The sequence below is a fragment of the Hyperolius riggenbachi genome, chromosome 6 (assembly GCF_040937935.1).
Source record: "Hyperolius riggenbachi isolate aHypRig1 chromosome 6, aHypRig1.pri, whole genome shotgun sequence".
In the NCBI taxonomy this organism is placed as follows: domain Eukaryota; kingdom Metazoa; phylum Chordata; class Amphibia; order Anura; family Hyperoliidae; genus Hyperolius; species Hyperolius riggenbachi.
Genome location: NC_090651.1, coordinates 137,350,817 through 137,367,644, shown reverse-complemented (window position 1 = coordinate 137,367,644; position 16,828 = coordinate 137,350,817). Strand labels below are relative to the sequence as shown.

General features: G+C 45.5%; 1 protein-coding gene and 1 long non-coding RNA gene across 13 annotated transcripts in view; both read right to left on the bottom strand.

The window, feature by feature from the left end:
- LOC137521132 (uncharacterized) overlaps positions 1 to 16,718 on the bottom strand; it is a 41,104-nt gene extending 24,386 nt beyond the window's left edge. The window contains exons 1-3 of the long non-coding RNA XR_011022055.1: positions 16,633 to 16,718; positions 13,362 to 13,422; positions 7,452 to 7,563 (exon numbers count right to left, since the gene is read on the bottom strand). This is a non-coding gene — a long non-coding RNA (uncharacterized lncRNA). The remainder of the gene's footprint in view (positions 1 to 7,451; positions 7,564 to 13,361; positions 13,423 to 16,632) is intronic.
- LOC137521131 (leukocyte tyrosine kinase receptor-like) overlaps positions 1 to 16,828 on the bottom strand; it is a 353,345-nt gene that overhangs the window by 319,496 nt on the left and 17,021 nt on the right. The window lies entirely within an intron of this gene.

The window sequence follows — 16,828 nt, the reverse complement described above, 5'->3', positions numbered from 1 at the left end:
CGTGAAAACATGACAATTGTTTCGGGGCCACGGCGGGTCCCCTTCTTCAGAAAGTGCAAACAAACAAACTGTTTGTTTGCACTTTCTGAAGAAGGGGACCCGCCGTTGCCCCGAAACAATTGTCATGTTTTCACGTGCTTATGGAGCAATAAATTGAGAAAATTCTTATCTTGAAAAAGGTGTGCTGACCTGGACCTTTGTACCTTGCTGTTGAATTCTGGATGCTGGGGCTCAGTATCCACAGGCCATAGCACCCACATCTTGGGTAAGGTGTGCCATCTCCGCACTTGAACTTTACAAAAATACAAAAAGGAGCAACTCTAAGTGTGTCTATATGTGGTATACAGAGGCACTATACCACATATACACACTCTTAACCACTTGAGGACCCAGCCTTTACCCCCCCCCCCCTTAAGGACCAGCGCTGTTTTTTGTGATCTGTGCTGGGTGGGCTCTGCAGCCCCCAGCACAGATCAGGTGGCATGCAGAGCGATCAGATCGCCCCCCTTTTCCCCCCCTATGGGGATGATGTGCAGGGGGGGTCTGATCGCTCCTGCTGGCTGGCATGTTGCGGGGGGGCACCTCAAAGCCCCCCTCCACGGCAAAATTTCCCCCCTCCCTCTCCTACCTGTCCCCCCTGGTGATAGGGGCTGCAAAGGATGCTATTCGTCCTGTGCAGCCTGTGACAGGATGTCCTCTGTCACATGGTGGCGATCCCCGGCCGCTGATTGGCCGGGGATCGTCGATCTGCCTTACGCTGCGCCGTTCAATGTAAACAAAGGAGACAAACGTCTCCTGCGTTTACATTTAGTCTGCGAGCCGCGATTAGCGGCTCGCAGGCTATTCACGGAGACCCGCTCCGTGATATAACAGGAAACGGCCGCTCGCGCGAGCGGCCTTTCCTGATTAATTAGGAAAGCACCTGGCGACGCAGATGTGCGTCGCTGGTCCTCCAGCTACCACTTTGCCGCCGCACGGTATGAGTGTGCGGTTGGCAAGTGGTTAAGGTGGCCACACGATACAATAAAATGACCCGATTTTACGGTAATTCAATAAAAACGATCGGATCTCCTGAAAAAAATCGAAAGCTTTTTTTTTTTCATTCGACTGAAAAAAATGATCGGATTTCCCGTTTTCTTCGATTTTTATCGATCCGGAATGCCAGATATTTTTCTTCAATCTTTTTAAAGATTGTATGATGTGTGTTAGATTGCCAATTTATAAATATATATACCCTAATTTTGTCAGAGTATCCAATCATTTTTTTCATAATTGGGGAAAAAATGAAACAAAGGTGTGTGGTACATTGGTCATATTTTTGAAATGTTACAATCAGTCAGAAAAATTGATTGCAATTCTTAAATTGAACAGATATTTAACAAATTGTATGGTGTGTGGCCACCATTAGAGTTGCGCCTATTTTTGCCTTGTATATTACACATTATTGTGTCTTCTTTTGTAGGGAGGTAAGTCCATCATTAACCCCCCAATTTTAAACGTTTTTTAATTGATTTTATACCTCATTGGCGCCTCTGCTCCTCACAGTAACAAAAGAGTAGAGGGTCAGGCAGGTGCCCCCACTCCTTCCCACCCCAGTGATCAGAAGCCTGGGTGCAAAAGAGTTGAGGGACTGGGACTCCCATCCATCCTCGAGATCAAAGGAGGAGGACAGCGGCGAGGGACGGATCAGGCCGAAGGAGGCTGGAGGAAGCCCCAGGTATGTATGAATTTCTTCTATCCCCCCCCAAATCCCAGGGCCCCTTGAAGGCTAATTTGATATACAGGCCTTGATTCACTAAAGCTACTGTGCACAAACAGCACCAGTTATTATTAGCACGAGGTCCAGTCAGTGTAGTGTGCGCTCTTAACTTATGCACAATGCTTTTAACTTCTGCGCAATGTGCTCACAGCGCCACCGCCATAATCCACTGTAGCAGTGGCACTACAAGCACATTGCACCGCAGTTAGAAGCATCTCGTGTAAATTAAGCGCACACTATGTTGACAGGACTGCACGTGTGCTAATAATACCCTGCACTGTTTGTGCGCAGTGGCTTTAGGCCTCTTTTCCACGGACAGTTGAAATGCGTGCTCAGCAAGCAGTTGCCAGGCAGCAGCAGCAGCAAGCATTTGAGAGGCATTTCACTGCCTATCAACTGTCCATGGAAAAGAGGCCTTAGTGAATCAAGGCCATTGCAGCAGGAGAGCTCAGGGCACACCAATTTCCCATGCATATTACACTGCGCCAAAGTGCACCGACAGGGTAATAGGTGTAGTGCTTCCCCCACTCAGTGATGTACTGCCTGCTGGACAGGAAGTACATCACTGGAATCTCATCGCTCTGTGCCTATGTGCAGCATTACTGCTGCAGTCGGGGATTCACACTTACCGTGGCATCATACACTTGCATTGTTGCATAATCCATGAGGTAGGTACAGATCATGCGGCAATGCACTGCAGAGTTTGGGGCAGCCTTGTGTCTATTGTAAGTCCCCATTGACTTACATTGCCCTTGCGTGGTGGTCAGAAGTCATGCCCAACTCTCCTCAGTAAGCTCCCTCACACCTCTGTCCAGCTACTACCTTCCCTTGTCTTCACTATCTTTCCTATTTTCATTCATGTCCCTTTTGGATTCTTGGTTTTTCTCACCATTTATATTTCACTTATACTTTTGGGATTCATTCTCATCCTATTGCACATTATCCATGATATATATATTTTCTTAAGCCCCATCTACACCATGCCATATTGCAGCGTGCCTCTTCCGCGTGCCCGCCGCGTCCCCGCTCGCCGCGCGTGCGCCGCATTCGATTCCCCGCTCGTGCCCACTCGTCCCCGCCGGCGCCGCTTATCTCCCGCACGATTCCCTGCCATTGTCCCCTCGCGGGGAGTGAGCAGGGAATCGGCGGTGCGGAGATCCGTCCTGTCGGATCTTATCAATCGAGCCGCATCAGCGGCTCGATTGATAAGGAGCATCGCGGCCGCATCTACTCGTGTAGATGCGGCTTTAGCACATTGCACTTTATAGTGGAAGTGCTGGCATAATTTATGCATATATTGCATTGCACTTTCAATAGTGTTTGAACCATATGTTGGCTACCTTGGAGTCATAGGGCCATATCATTTATCTGTATTTATTGGGATGATCAATATTATCATTATTTGTTGATACTCATTTTGAACGCTACATCTCATGCATCTGGATTTTAAGTGTTTTTATGTGCAATATTTGTATTAATAAAGACTGATTCATATTCTAATTGGTTATTTGTGAGTGGTGAGGTACTTTTTAGGATCTTCTTGTCCTTATGTCATGCTCAAGGAAGGGGTACGTTTTGCTAGTGTCTCTTGCAAAGTACCTCATCATTCCCAGAATCATTACCATGTGGATGGGCTAGCGAGGAGGTTAGGAGGGAAATGCCTCATAGGTCCCTATTCCTGTGGGCCTCTAGCCATCATAGCTGGTCAGGGCTCTACTTACCATCTTTAGTAGTGCTACTGCTATGCATTTCTTTTTCCAATTTTAGCAAAAAAAAGGATGGAAGATGATCAGAAATGATATTTGAGGTTGCAGTGATGTTTTGTCATATAAATCTTCAATAGTAGATGAATTCCCCGGCACTGCGTAAACTTGGAATACAAAAAGCTTTGTGTTGGCTTACATGTGTTGTGCCCCACAGCCATTCCATCATTTAGGAACGGATGTATGTTTGTACATGCGATACGTGTCATGCTGGCAGCATACTGTTTTTTATACGGGTGTAAGCCAACTAGGGTTCCAACGGTATGAAATATGACGGTATGATAACTGCCTACAAAAACCACCGTATGACAGAATTACAAAATTATTTCCTTGCCGCTAATCTTTCGGGGGACGCGCTCAGCAACGGGGGACAACGGAGTAGCGAGGGAAGCCTCAATAGGATCCTGAGGCTTTTCTCTCAAGATAAGTATCTAATTTTGTACTCAAGCTTTGGCTCTGGTACACTTTGAAGTTAAAGTATGATACGGCCAGAACCCAAAAAATTTGGGGTCTGGCCAGCCAATACCCAAAACTGGCCAGCTATTGGTGCCCACAGTATAGGTTAGTCAGGTAGCTGCCTCCAGTACTGGTAGCCAGTATAGTTGCCCCCAGGATAGGTTAGCCAGGTAGGTGCCTTCAGCATTGGTAGCCAGTATAGTTGCCCCCAGTGTAGACTAGCCAGGTAGGTGCCTCTAGCAGATGTAGCCAGTATAGGTGCCTCCCGTATATGTAGACAGTATACTTGCCCCCAGTATAGGTATAGATGCCTCTCAGTATAGATAGCTATTATAGTTGCCCTCAGTATATGTGCCTCCCAGTATAGATAGCTAGTATAGTTGCTAGAGCTGATCGGAACAGCTGAATTCCGATTTCGTCGATATTTCGTGTACCGCATGCGAAAACCGAATTTCGTGTTCCGAGTGCATTTCTATTAAAGTCAATAGTACCAACTTATGCGGTTAATTGTAAAGCCTCTGTACATGCTATCATCACCAAATTTGGCATGTATATTAAGCAGATGAATACGAACATGGTAAAAAAAAAATTTGTGAAAAGACCTTATAGTTTTTGAGCAAGTAGATTTCAAAGTTTCATAGGAAAAATGTTTGTTAAACTGTGTAAAATGATACTGCTGCAGTACAGGTTACTGCATTCCGAGTTCTGTATACATATTGTATACATTTCATGAAAACAGACAGCGTGGGGTCCCCCCTTCCAAGCCTCCTCAACTCCTTGTCTCCCATGCAGGCTGGGGTAGCCAGAATGTGGAGTCCCGGCCACGTGGGGCTTCGCACCCTGAGCTATACCAGCCCACATGGTCCATGGTATGGGGGGGGGGGAGGGGCTCTGGAGGAGAGGGGCGGTCAACCTCCCCCTCTCCCCCAGAGCCCCTGTCCAATCCATGGACAAGGGGCTCTTCCCCACCTCCGGTGCCCCAGGAGGAGGTGGGGGCCGCCGACATCCTGGGGAGTTCATGGTGCCATCCGGGGTTCCCCTTTAACAAGCGGACCCCGGAAGCCGCCCCCTCGGGCACCGGAGGTGGGGAAGAGCCCCTTATCCATGGATTGGACAAGGGATCTGGGGGAGGTTGGCCGCCCCTCTCCTCCAGAGCCCCCCCATACCATGGACCATGCGGGCTGGTATAGCTCAGGGTGCGAAGCCCCACGTGGCCGGGACTCCGCATTCTGGCTATCCCAGCCTGCATGGGGGACAAGGGGTTAAGGAGGCTTGGGAGGGGGGACCCCACACTGTCTGTTTTCATGAAATGTATACAATTTGTATGTAGAACTCGGAATGCAGTAACCTGTACTGCAGCAGTGTCATTTTACAGTTTAAAAACCATTTTTGCTATGAAACTTTGAAATCGTTTAATTCAAAAACTAAGGTCTTTTCACAATTTTTTTTTTACCATGTTCCTACGCATCTGCTTAATATACATGCCAAATTTGGTGATGATAGCATGTAAGGGGGCTTTACAATACACCACAGAATTTAGCACTATTGACTTCAATATAAACGCGAATTCGGTACTCCGAATTGCCGAATTTTCGAGTGCTTACTCGCAACTGCCAAATTCCGATGACACTCAAAATTCGGAATCCGAGAGCTCAGCCCTAATAGTTGCTCCCAGTTAGATAGCTAGTATAGTTGCCCCCAGTATAGGTGCCTACCAGTATAGCTAGTATAGTTGCCCCCGGTATAGGTGCCTCCAGTGTGCGGTGGGGGAGAACTTATCGAGGCTTCCCCTGTCCTCCTCCGTCCCACCGTGGTCTTGCTATGCCACTCTGAACGGCGGGCATGTAAATATTTACATTCCCGGGTCCAGCACAGATGCAGTAGTGGCTTGGGAATAGCTGATCCCAGTCAGGTCCGCTCTACTGCGCAGGTGCAAGTCTGTGTCTGCACAGTAGAGTGGCCCTGACTGGGATTGGCCATTTCCAAGCCGAGAGCCTCTACAGCGCCCCCGAGAGAGTCCAGAGGCTTTCCCGTCCCAAGACAAGTACCTCCCAGGGGCACTTTTTCAGTACAGAGTCTCTTTAATAATGACAATATACAAGTACGTACGTACGTACGTGCGTGTAAAAACGGACACTTACCTGGGGCTTCTACCGGCCCCCTGCAGCTGTCATGTGCCCACACCATCCTCTACAATCCTCTGTTCCCCGCCGTCATTTGTCGCTAGCGCTTTCAAAAGCGCTAACACAATATATGGCAGTGGTCTCACAGCGGGGATCGCCGGCGATTCGCATTTTGCGGAAAACGAAAAATGTTTTTAGAGTGATCACGGTTCTAATGTTTAAACATTGTGAATCTCGATTGCTGAAAAAAAAAAAAAAAAAAAAAAAAAAAAAAAAACCACAAAAATGTCCAGTGAGAGATTGTGTTTTACAGAGGGGTTTTTCCCAATTTCTCACTGGACATTTTTGTGATTTTTGAGCAATCGAGATTCACAATGTTTAAACATTAGAACCGTGATTACTCTAAAAATATTTTTCGTTTTCCGCAAAATGCGAATCGCCGGCGATCCCCGCTGTGAGACCACTGCCATATATTATGTTAGCGCTTTTGAACGCGCTAGCGTCAAATAATTGAACGATGATGGCGGCGGGGAACGGAGGATCTTAGAGGACGGTGCGGACACATGACAGCTGCAGGGGGCTAGTAGAAGCCTCAGGTAAGTGTCCGTTTTTGTTTTTAACCCCCCCCCCACCCCCACAGAAGCCCTTTAATTGTAATATCAGGGATGTATGGCTGACCCCGACGAGATCCCCGCACTTTGATTGGCCCAATGGGCTGTCTGTCACTTGACTTTGAACCAATAGGCTGCCTGTAAAGTGATAGCCTGTTGGGCCAATCAAAGTGTAAGGATCTCGTCCAACAAAGTGAACCAAACCCCACGTCTGCTAGCTAATTGTACAAGCTGTTAGTGGGTATTTCTCGTATGGGTATATCCCAGTTTGAAATCTATTGTATGGCTTTCACAGAATTACATTTTAAAATGTGGCGTTTATGGCTCTCAGACAAAAAAAGTTCCTGACCCCTGACATATACAGTAGCAGAATGTAATAAATTATGCAGTATAACCATTATTTATCCTGGTTTCCACATCAGAAATGCTTCTGACACGTGTTCCCTGAAAATAAGGCAGGGTCTTAAACTGTACTATTTTTTTTTTTTCTTCAAAAGATCGTTTAGGCCCGATTCACATTGGGAATAGCAAAACGCTGCTTGAGCAGTGTAGCTTAGTAAATCAACGCCTAACTGTGAGCCAGATGTAGCCCTGAAAAGAGCTACAGCTGGCTCCCGAGCCATAGGTTCCCTACCCATGGTATGTCATTACAGTTTTTTTTTAAAGAGGAACTTTAACCAAGGATTGAACTTCATGCCAATCAGTAGGCAATAACCCATTTATCATGAGAAATCTTTACCTTTTTCAAATAGATCACCAAGGGGGTCTGTATGACTGATATTGCAGTGAAACCACTCCCACAATGTGATGTCATGACCATGGTCCTGATAATTTGCTGTCTGTGATCCTCGCTGCGTTAAGAGAAAGAACGTATTTTTTCAACTGTAAGGCAAGCAGTATCTCCCTCTGTGCATAGACCTTTCAGTAAACAAACATTCAGCAGAGATCAGCTGGCAGGACTAAGGCCTGGAACCTACTAGCAGTACGTTACTAAGCAATTTCTAAGCGCTTAGGATTTGAAAAGCTCACGCTAATGTAATGCTATGGGTGTGATCCCACTTGAGCAATATGATTTTTTTTTTAAATTCCCCATAGCATTGTATTAGCTAAGAGGTTTTTAAACCACTAGCGCTTAGAAAAGGCTGCTAGTGGGTTTCAGCCCTAAACAGTAGCCCCCTTTGATAAATGTCAGAATGTAAATCGGGGTGAGGAAAGATTTTAAAAGTGGGCAAACACTGTCTAAATGAATATTGTAAAAAATGAGGAATTGTATTTATTGTGCCATTTTCACTACAAGTTTGCGGGTAGTCTAAAATACTGCATGCCATCAGCACACTGTTACGTTTACAATAACTATCAAAATGGAAAAATAGGATTGGGTTTACCAAAATAAAATTAAAATAAACAAGATATTTAGTGTATAGAGGAACATTTATTTATATTATTACAATAGTTCCATCTCTTGACAACAACCACCTTAACCAAACATAATTCATTTCATTGCAACGTAATTTTAAAAGGACCCGCTGTCTACTCACAGCAGTAGTAGCCATTTTGTATCCGGACTTAAAGGGAACCTAAACTGAGAAGGATATGGATTTTTCCTTTTAAAATAATACCAGTTGCCTGACTCTCCCGCTGATCCTGTGTCTCTAATACAGTTAGTCACAGCCCCTCAACAAACATGCAGATCAGGCGCTCTGAATGAAGTCAGACTGGATTAACTGCATGCTTGTTTCAGGTGTGTAATTCAGCCACTACTCTAGCCAAAGAGATCAGCAGAACTGACAAACAACTGGTATTGTTTAAAAGGAAACTTCCATATCCCTATGTTAAGGTTCCCTGTAAGACGTGCCCGCTAGTTATGTATTTGTGTAACATCCATTTTATGCTGATGGTAAATCTTACTGGGGTTACATCAATTCATGTCATTTGCACATAAACCATTCATGTTATGTCTTCTAATGTACCTGAAATGAAGGGAGCATTTCTGGTGATTTGGACACTTAGGGCTTAATTCACTAACCGGCGCTAAGTGATAGCGCCGGAGTGAACAGCCATTTCGTGCCCCATAAGTAGCTTTGTGGGCACTAATAGTCCCTCAAAGCTACATAGCGCACAAGACCACCCACATCGCGCGCGGCGGGACAGTAATAGTGCGCAGTGCGATGATAATGTCGCACCCAGTTCGTCGAAAACAAATGCGCTGACAAGGCAGCGTGTGCGATGTTATCGTTGCACCGTGCACTATTACTGCGCGCGATGTGGGTGGTCCTGTGGGCAAACCACCTAACACTGTGGTTTGCGCCCACTAACTGCTAAGGCCACCTAACCGGCTTAGTGCCGGTTAGTGAATCGAGGCCTTCATGTGCTTTAGTGATGATCACCAAAGCTGCTTGTCTATTAGCACAGGATGGTTAAAGGAATACCCCACAAGGTGTTAATAGAATTAGCCCACACATTTTTTTAGAAAACTGTACAGACAACAAGGTTGCTATAGAAATCACTGTGGATTATGGAGTGAATTTAATGTATCAGAATCTGACTTTTTTTTTTTTTTAATTACTCTGACAAAAAATACTGACACATCCTAACTGTTTTATCTTTGAAGCTTTTAAAGTGAACCTGAGGTAAAAATAAAAGTGATGAAATAAAGTTATTTTTAGGAGTAGTAAACAACGGTTAAAGAGCAAAATGTTTATTTTTTTATATACACCTCCCCCTTCCCCTCCTAATTTGGCCCTACACTACCATTCACACATTACATGATGCATACATAGGCATACAGTATGCCTACGATAAGGATTAGATTGTTAGCTAGACCAAAGCACTGTACGTTTTAACTTTTTTTTTTTTTTTTTTAATCTGAGCTGGCAGGCTGATTGCGGTGACCCCCTCTGCGTAGTGCAGGGAACACAGGCTCATGAGGGCGCTTGTTCCCTGCTAATCTCTCAAGAAGCGAGATGACTCCTTTTGGTGGTCCCCAGAAAGCTACACTGCTACCGCCAATCGGCGTTAGGTGGTCGGGAGCAGGTTAAACATCTACAAAGTAGGTTGAATGTTTTAGGGCGCGTTTCCACTTGAGCGGAAACCGCCGCGAATCCGCAGAGTTTCCCCGCAGACGAATAGTGCGGGGAAACTCTGCAATAGGGTGCAATAGTAACGCCGGCCGAATCGCTACCACTAGCGATACGGCCGGCTTTTCCATCCGAATCGGCGCGGGAGGCTGCGGATCCCATAGCCGTGCATGGCACGGCTGATGGGATTTGTGTGCTTTCCCCGCAGACTCGGAAGAGCCGGTTCGCGTCTCGCAGACGCGCGCCGCTCTAGTGGAATCGCGCCCTCACAGTCTCTAATCAGTGTCAGCCTATTAAGTGTCTCAAAGTTAGAAAAAGATCAATAGTTCATGTATTTTATTTATCCCTGCCCTCAGAAGTTGTATTCTCCCAGGAAACTTATGTCTGTAATTTGCTTATCGTTGATGTTTACTATATACCCAACAATCTACTGGCAAGACAAAATCTCTCACTTACATGCCTAGAAATTAACTTTTTCAGGCAACAAAATAATGCAGGTAAAACAGCCTGGTTATTAGTATTTTGTACTGCACATACCCGTTTATCTCATTTCACATTTTGCCTCAGGTATATTTTAATCAAAGAACTTACGTATTTTTCAGACTATAAGACGCACCTAGGTTTAGAGGGCAAACATTGGGGGGGGGGGGGGACATTTGTATCAATGTCATATCCCCTTTGTGTCCTCCAGATTTTCCCCTTCGTGTCCTCCAAATGTCCCACTTTGTGTCCAGATTTTTCCCAGAGTGTCCTCTAAATATCCCTCTTTAAGTCCTCCATTTGCCCCCCTTCAAGTCCTTAATATGTATCCCTTTGTGCCCTTCTGATGTCCCCCTCCATCACTCACTTCATCGCTGGAGCCCGCAGTGATGAGCTTCTGGCTGCCTCCTGTCTTCCTGATGTCCCCCTCTATGTCCTACTGCATGAATGCAATTAGCGGCAGTGGCAGCCGCTGTCACTCACCTCATCACTGGAGCCCGCGGTGATGAGCCGCTGCCAGCCCCCTCCTGTCCTCGGTGTTGTCCTCGGTGTGTCCGGCGTCTGGATCGATTTCCCCCTCTGTTAATACAACAAGCAGCGGCAGCCGCGGGCATCATCATCCAGACGCGACTGGCACTAGAGTGAAGGCATGTGAGAGGGAAGCGCCTGACCACGTGGGTTCCAAGGATGAGGTATGTGATGCCCGCGGCTGCCGCTGCTTGTTATATTAACAGAGGGGGAAATCGATCCAGACGCCGGACACACCGAGGACAGGAGGGGGCCGGCAGCAGCTCATCACCGCAGGCTCCAGCAATGAGTGACAGCGGCTGCCGCTAATTGCATTCATGCAGGGAAAGTTTAGGACACCGGTGAGTGCAGGGAGTCTCCGACATCGCGGCAGGTCAGCGGTTAATATCGGCAAGTCGGGGACTCCCTGTCTTTGGACTATAAGACGCAGGAACTTTTTCTCCCTACGCTTGGGGGAGAAAAAGTGCGTCTTATAGTCCGGAAAATACGGTAGTTCTTTAGTTGTCTTTAGAGACTCATATAAACAGAGTTAGCTTATCAACTGGCCAGTGAACGTGCTTACAATGTTGAAATACGCTTTTAAATGTAATGAAAAGCACCATATTTTTTCGGACTATAAGATGCACCTTTTCTCCCCCTAAAATGTGTCTGTGTATCTTATAGTCCGAATAATAACACATTCGGATTGGCGCCAGGTGTCCCCCACAAATTCCTTCATATTGCAGCGTCTGCTGCCACCAGTCCCAGACACTGTGCCAGGGGTGCCCTTAGGCATCATAGGTATGGCGTGATAGGTGCATGCCTCTCCAATCAGCAGGAAGTACCGTGGCATCTGGTTACTGCTGCTGAGGGAGTGCACCAATGATGGAGCCGTGGTCTCGCCCACAAAAATCATCGGTTCCAGTTAAGAAAGGGAGCAGTGTGCAGCTGTGATTGGTGGGTCTGGGGCAGCACCCCTGCCTGATTGGTATATAGCTTTCCAAGGCTTGTCGAAGGCTATGTGCGGACCGAAGCGGCGCACACCGCACTGGCTGCATGGGAGACAGATGACACAGAAGGACAAATTACACTGGAGGACATGGAGATGAAGGAGGACATGGGGATAAATGAGGAGACGAGGACAAATAAGGAGACAAAGCGACACAAGAGGTACAAGGAAGGCACAAGGGGGACAGAATAAATGGGGGCAAAAAGGTCCATAAGATGACCCTGCACCATGGACGCACCAGGTTTAGTATATTTTTTCCCTGTTTTATGTCCTCTAAACCTAGGTGCATCTCATCATCAGTGTTACTCAGATGTTTCAGCAGGACAAGCTGTTCTTTGTATAGAGTTCTATGGCTTAGGCGCGGTTCACATTAGCGTTTTTTCCGGATCGTTCTGTATACTGTACAAACGGAACTGATGTGAATGGATGCAATGTTAACAGATTGGATCCATTCACATGCGTCCATTGGTACGGATACGTTCCGGTCCACAGATCTAAAAAATGCTGCAGGCCCTAATTTTCCGGACCGTTCTGCCCAGCGGAATGGATCCGGACACAAAATACTGCAGCATTGGGGCAATGAGAAATGGAACGTTTTTTCTAACTAGTGAATAAACAGACTGTTCCACAGGGGATGGGGGCATGTGCCGACGTGCCGAGTGTTTGAGGGTTTATTCATACCTTATTTTCAGTAGTAGCCGGCGGTAAAGGCTTCCGTCGTCTTCCGCGTCATGTGACTGTGTAGTCACAGCGGAAGAAGAGAAAGCCTCTACCGCCGGCTACTACTGAAAATAAGGTATATATTTGCTGAATGAAAACGGATCTGATCAATCATTGATCAGATCCGTTTTCACTATGTGAACCAGGCCACGACTGAGCCATCCGGATCCGGTGAAGCGGAGACCGGATCCGCTCACTGGATCCTTTTGGCTCAAAACGCCAATGTGAATTGGGCCTTACTAGAGGGATAGTTGCAGTGAGGTTCCTAGTTAAACTGAGAAATATGTAACATTAGCGGTTGATGTTGGTCTCTTGGCTTCAGCTTTATCTTGTCAGTACTTCTTAGAAAGTTCAGTGTTTACTGGGGACAAAGTTTTTTTTTTTTTTTTTTTGCCTGCAGTCTAACTTGAGACAAGTGAAAGTGGCCAGGGGGTGCTTGTTTTTGGAAATGCTGAAATATCTGGCTTGAGGTGGATAAAGCTCCCACAGTCCCAAGGTTTGAACCTGAGTCTTCTCCTAGCTGAATACTAGGATGGTTAAGGACGTCAGGAGGTGCTCTTCATAACCCAAGACCCGGACGTTGGGTTCCAGAGGTATTGTTTGAGGGACATTTGGGGTTTTATCTCTGTGCTGGAGATTAGGTTTGATGGAGCCCATGAAACCTCTGGAGTTTCACCAGCCCATTGCAGAGTGGGGGCTCTGAGGCTCCAGCCCACCAGGTTTTCCACCGGTAATTCCTCAGGAATATCTGCTATCTTATGTTCCATGGTTTGCGTGTCCAGCATAGCCGGGAGAGAAGGGTTACCAATCATAGGAGTCATGCTGTTGCAACTGGTTGGGCGCATTAGCGTACTACCTTTGTCTTCTGGAGCTGGGCCACTTTCTACAGGAAGTTCACTGCTGATGACATCAGGATCCTGAAAGATATAATAGCTGGTGAGGATTTGTTATAGATGTATACAGCAGCATCAATACTAATACACAAAACTGCTCGGCAACCCAACAGTATGCCCATGCTGTAAAACATAGGTGTTAAACTCCAGTCCTTGACGGCCATATCCATGCCAATGTTTAGGATAGACTGAGAAATGAGTTCTAGTTGATGAACACCACCTTTTCTGATTTAGGCTTTGTTCACATTATAAATCGCCAGTGCAATCGCAAGCGCTGGGCTATTTATTGAGTTTTCAATATAGCAGAGGAGTTGGGTGTAGCGAGTGCACACTATATATATCAGCTGCAAAAACATTTAGAATGATGGTGCAACATCCAGAATAATGTATAGTTTATCCAACATTGCTAAGAGAAAAATAGAATTCCGGAAGCAGCTCATCATAACAGTAAAACTCAACTTTTAATAGACTTCCTTAAAATGAATGGGAACCGCTTTAAAAAAAAAAAAAAAAAATGAGATAGATACCCAAGGAGAGGGAAGGCTCTGGGTCCTATAGAGCTTTCCGGCTCCTCTCCTGGTCCCGTCGTTCCGGTGTTGGCTCGCCTGGTAGCAGTATTTGACTAAATTAGTCAAATACTGCTTTACCTGGCCAAAGGAGACTTCAGGGAGCCCTGTGCTCCTGAAGAAGGGCGGCCCTGTATTGCGCCTGCGCAAGCACACTCTCTTGCACGCTCACACCTGTGCAGTATGGAGCCGCACATCTTTGGGAGGACACGGCTCCCGAAGACTTCCAAATATCCTTTCGGTGGGGGATTGAAACAGGGGGAGCCAGCACAGGATAGAGAGCCCCGAGAGAGGAGACGGAAGGCTCTATACAACCCAGAGCCTTCCCTCTCCTTAAGTATTTGCTTCATTTTTTTTTTTTAAATGCGGTTCCCGTTTACTTTAAAAAGTACTTCCATGCAGCAATAAAATTGTAGATACAGAGAGATACTTATCAAGCAAATGCAGTCAGATAAAGGTGCGGAGAATGAGTCAATCCTCCGCACCGCTATGACTGCATGTGCTTGATAAGTATCTCTCTGTATCTACAATTTTATTGCTGCATGGAAGTACTTTTTAAGGAAGTCTATTAAAAGTTGAGTTTTACTGTTATGAGCAGCTGCTCCCGGAAATCTCTTTTTCTCTTAGCAATGTTGTATTTGAGTTTTTCCCTGTGCTTAAAAAAACACTTTTGTGAGCTCTTCTCTAAGAGCTTTTGCTGAGCAGTTAAGATTTTCACTTCCTGACGTTAGTCAGGAAAGGAACTCTTGTAGCCGGAAATAAATACAATGTATTTATTAATAAAAGCACTTTTTCAAGCATTTTGCGATTTCCCTGTACCTTCCATTGAGCCAAAGTGCTCAGAAAATGGTACATGTAGATCAGTTTTCTAACTTTTTTTCAAGTTAAATTGAAAAAAAAAATTCTGTCAGGAAGGTTGGAAATTTTGATTTCATTTCATCATCAATGTGATGCGCGGACAACAGCGAGTTGGGGTCGGCAAGCACGGTGACCGTAAGTCATGTAAGTCTATGGTGATGTAGCTTTTTTTTTAACATTTTCTGCGTTTGTGCTGAGACGCGCATGCGTGGAAGCATATTTTTTCAATACACTTCCGTGCAATTCTAGTTTCGGGCCCAGGAAGTACCTCGCAGGTTGCGGCTTAGCTTCCGATTGGAGGAAGCTCACGGAGGTGGGGACAGAAGCGGGCAGAGAGCACAATACGTTAAATGAGAGAATTCAAGTTTTCACTATATATATATATATATATATATATATATATATATATATATATATATATATATATATATATATATATATATATATATATATATATATATATATATATATATATATATATATATATATATATATATATATATATAGGCTCTTAAATTTCAGCGTAGTTCTCAGCTGAGGTGGTTGGTCATAGCTGCCTCTGCTGAGAATCTAGGGTATGTCTGGTGGCCCCAATGCATCCCTGAGAGATCTATAGTGCCAGATTGTCTCAGCTGCCTGCATTGTTCTGCTTACCACTCCTGCTTGAAGCCACTCTGCCATGTTCCATGCTATTGTCCCGCCTCCTTTTCCATAGCAACAGAATGCATCAATAAACTGTGGTCTATCCATGTGTCAGTACAGCACTCATCCCTGAACGGTCGCCTGGGGGATCGAGTCCCATTCCCTGCAAGCAACAGTATGTACATATGAATGCACCTTTAAAGCAAACCTGTGTCAAATGTTCTTAAAAATGTAAATCTATGTACAGATAAAAGAAGTGATAATTAGGAGATACCCGTTATGCATTTCCTATTTTTGTGGCCTACAGGTTTTTATAATTAATATTTTAAATGTCTAATGAGTGCAGGATGTCTGTACCCCAATGTTCACCTGAGATCTTACATAAAAGAATGAGGAGAACCCAGGGTCAAAATGTATTAAAAAAATAAAATAAAAATTATATATATATATATATATATATATATATATATCAATAATAATAATAATACTTGCCTAAGGAGAGGGTATCCTCTGCATCCTAATGAGGCTTCCTTGCTGTCCTTTGATCCGCCAGCTGATCGGGGCCTGCACGCTTCTGGCATAAGCAAGGCCACACCTGCACAGTAGCATGGAGCTGCTTGTGCATGAGCGAGTTCGGCTTAGACAGGCGTGGCCACTCTTTTGCCTCAAGAAGAGAGCAGCCCTGGTCAAATTACTGACAAGCCCTCGTCAGAGAACTTAGGAGGGTCTGTGCTCGGCCCCCAGGGGGAAGGATTAGGATCCAGAGGCTTCCCTCTTCTTAAGTATGCAATTTTGTACCCGAGCGTACGAGAGGAATTGGCGCAGGAGACTTGGGCGCTGGATACAGCCTGTATGGCTTTTCCTGCTTCTGCAAAATTCTCATCGATGTTAAATACTATTCCCCCTCCAGGCCACCATGGATGGTGGGGAATGAAATAATTCAGCTTCCAGCAGTTGCTGGAGGCCCGAATTATAGTGTTTTATAAGTAACTTCAGCTCACTGCTGCGCCCAAGTCTCCTGCTCTGGAATGAAATTGTACCCAAGTTTCGGCTCAGGTATACTTTAAATCTTACATTCACAGGGGAAGGTAAAGTTTCTTGGGTACCTGTCCTTTACATTTGCTCTTTGCACGGTTTCATTGATTAAGGCAAATGTCACAGATCCTACCTGTGTGCAGTAGATGATCCGCTCCAGTATGGTAGAGAAGTTTAGTCAGTAATCAGGTGTGTGCTGCCAACACTGCGTCATTATTCCATATGTAAAACACAGAGTGCAGAAAGCAGGTCAGTTAGCCACCACTACTTGCTCTTAGATTTCCTGAGATATTCCAACTTCCTACCTAAAGGTGCCCATTAACACTTTT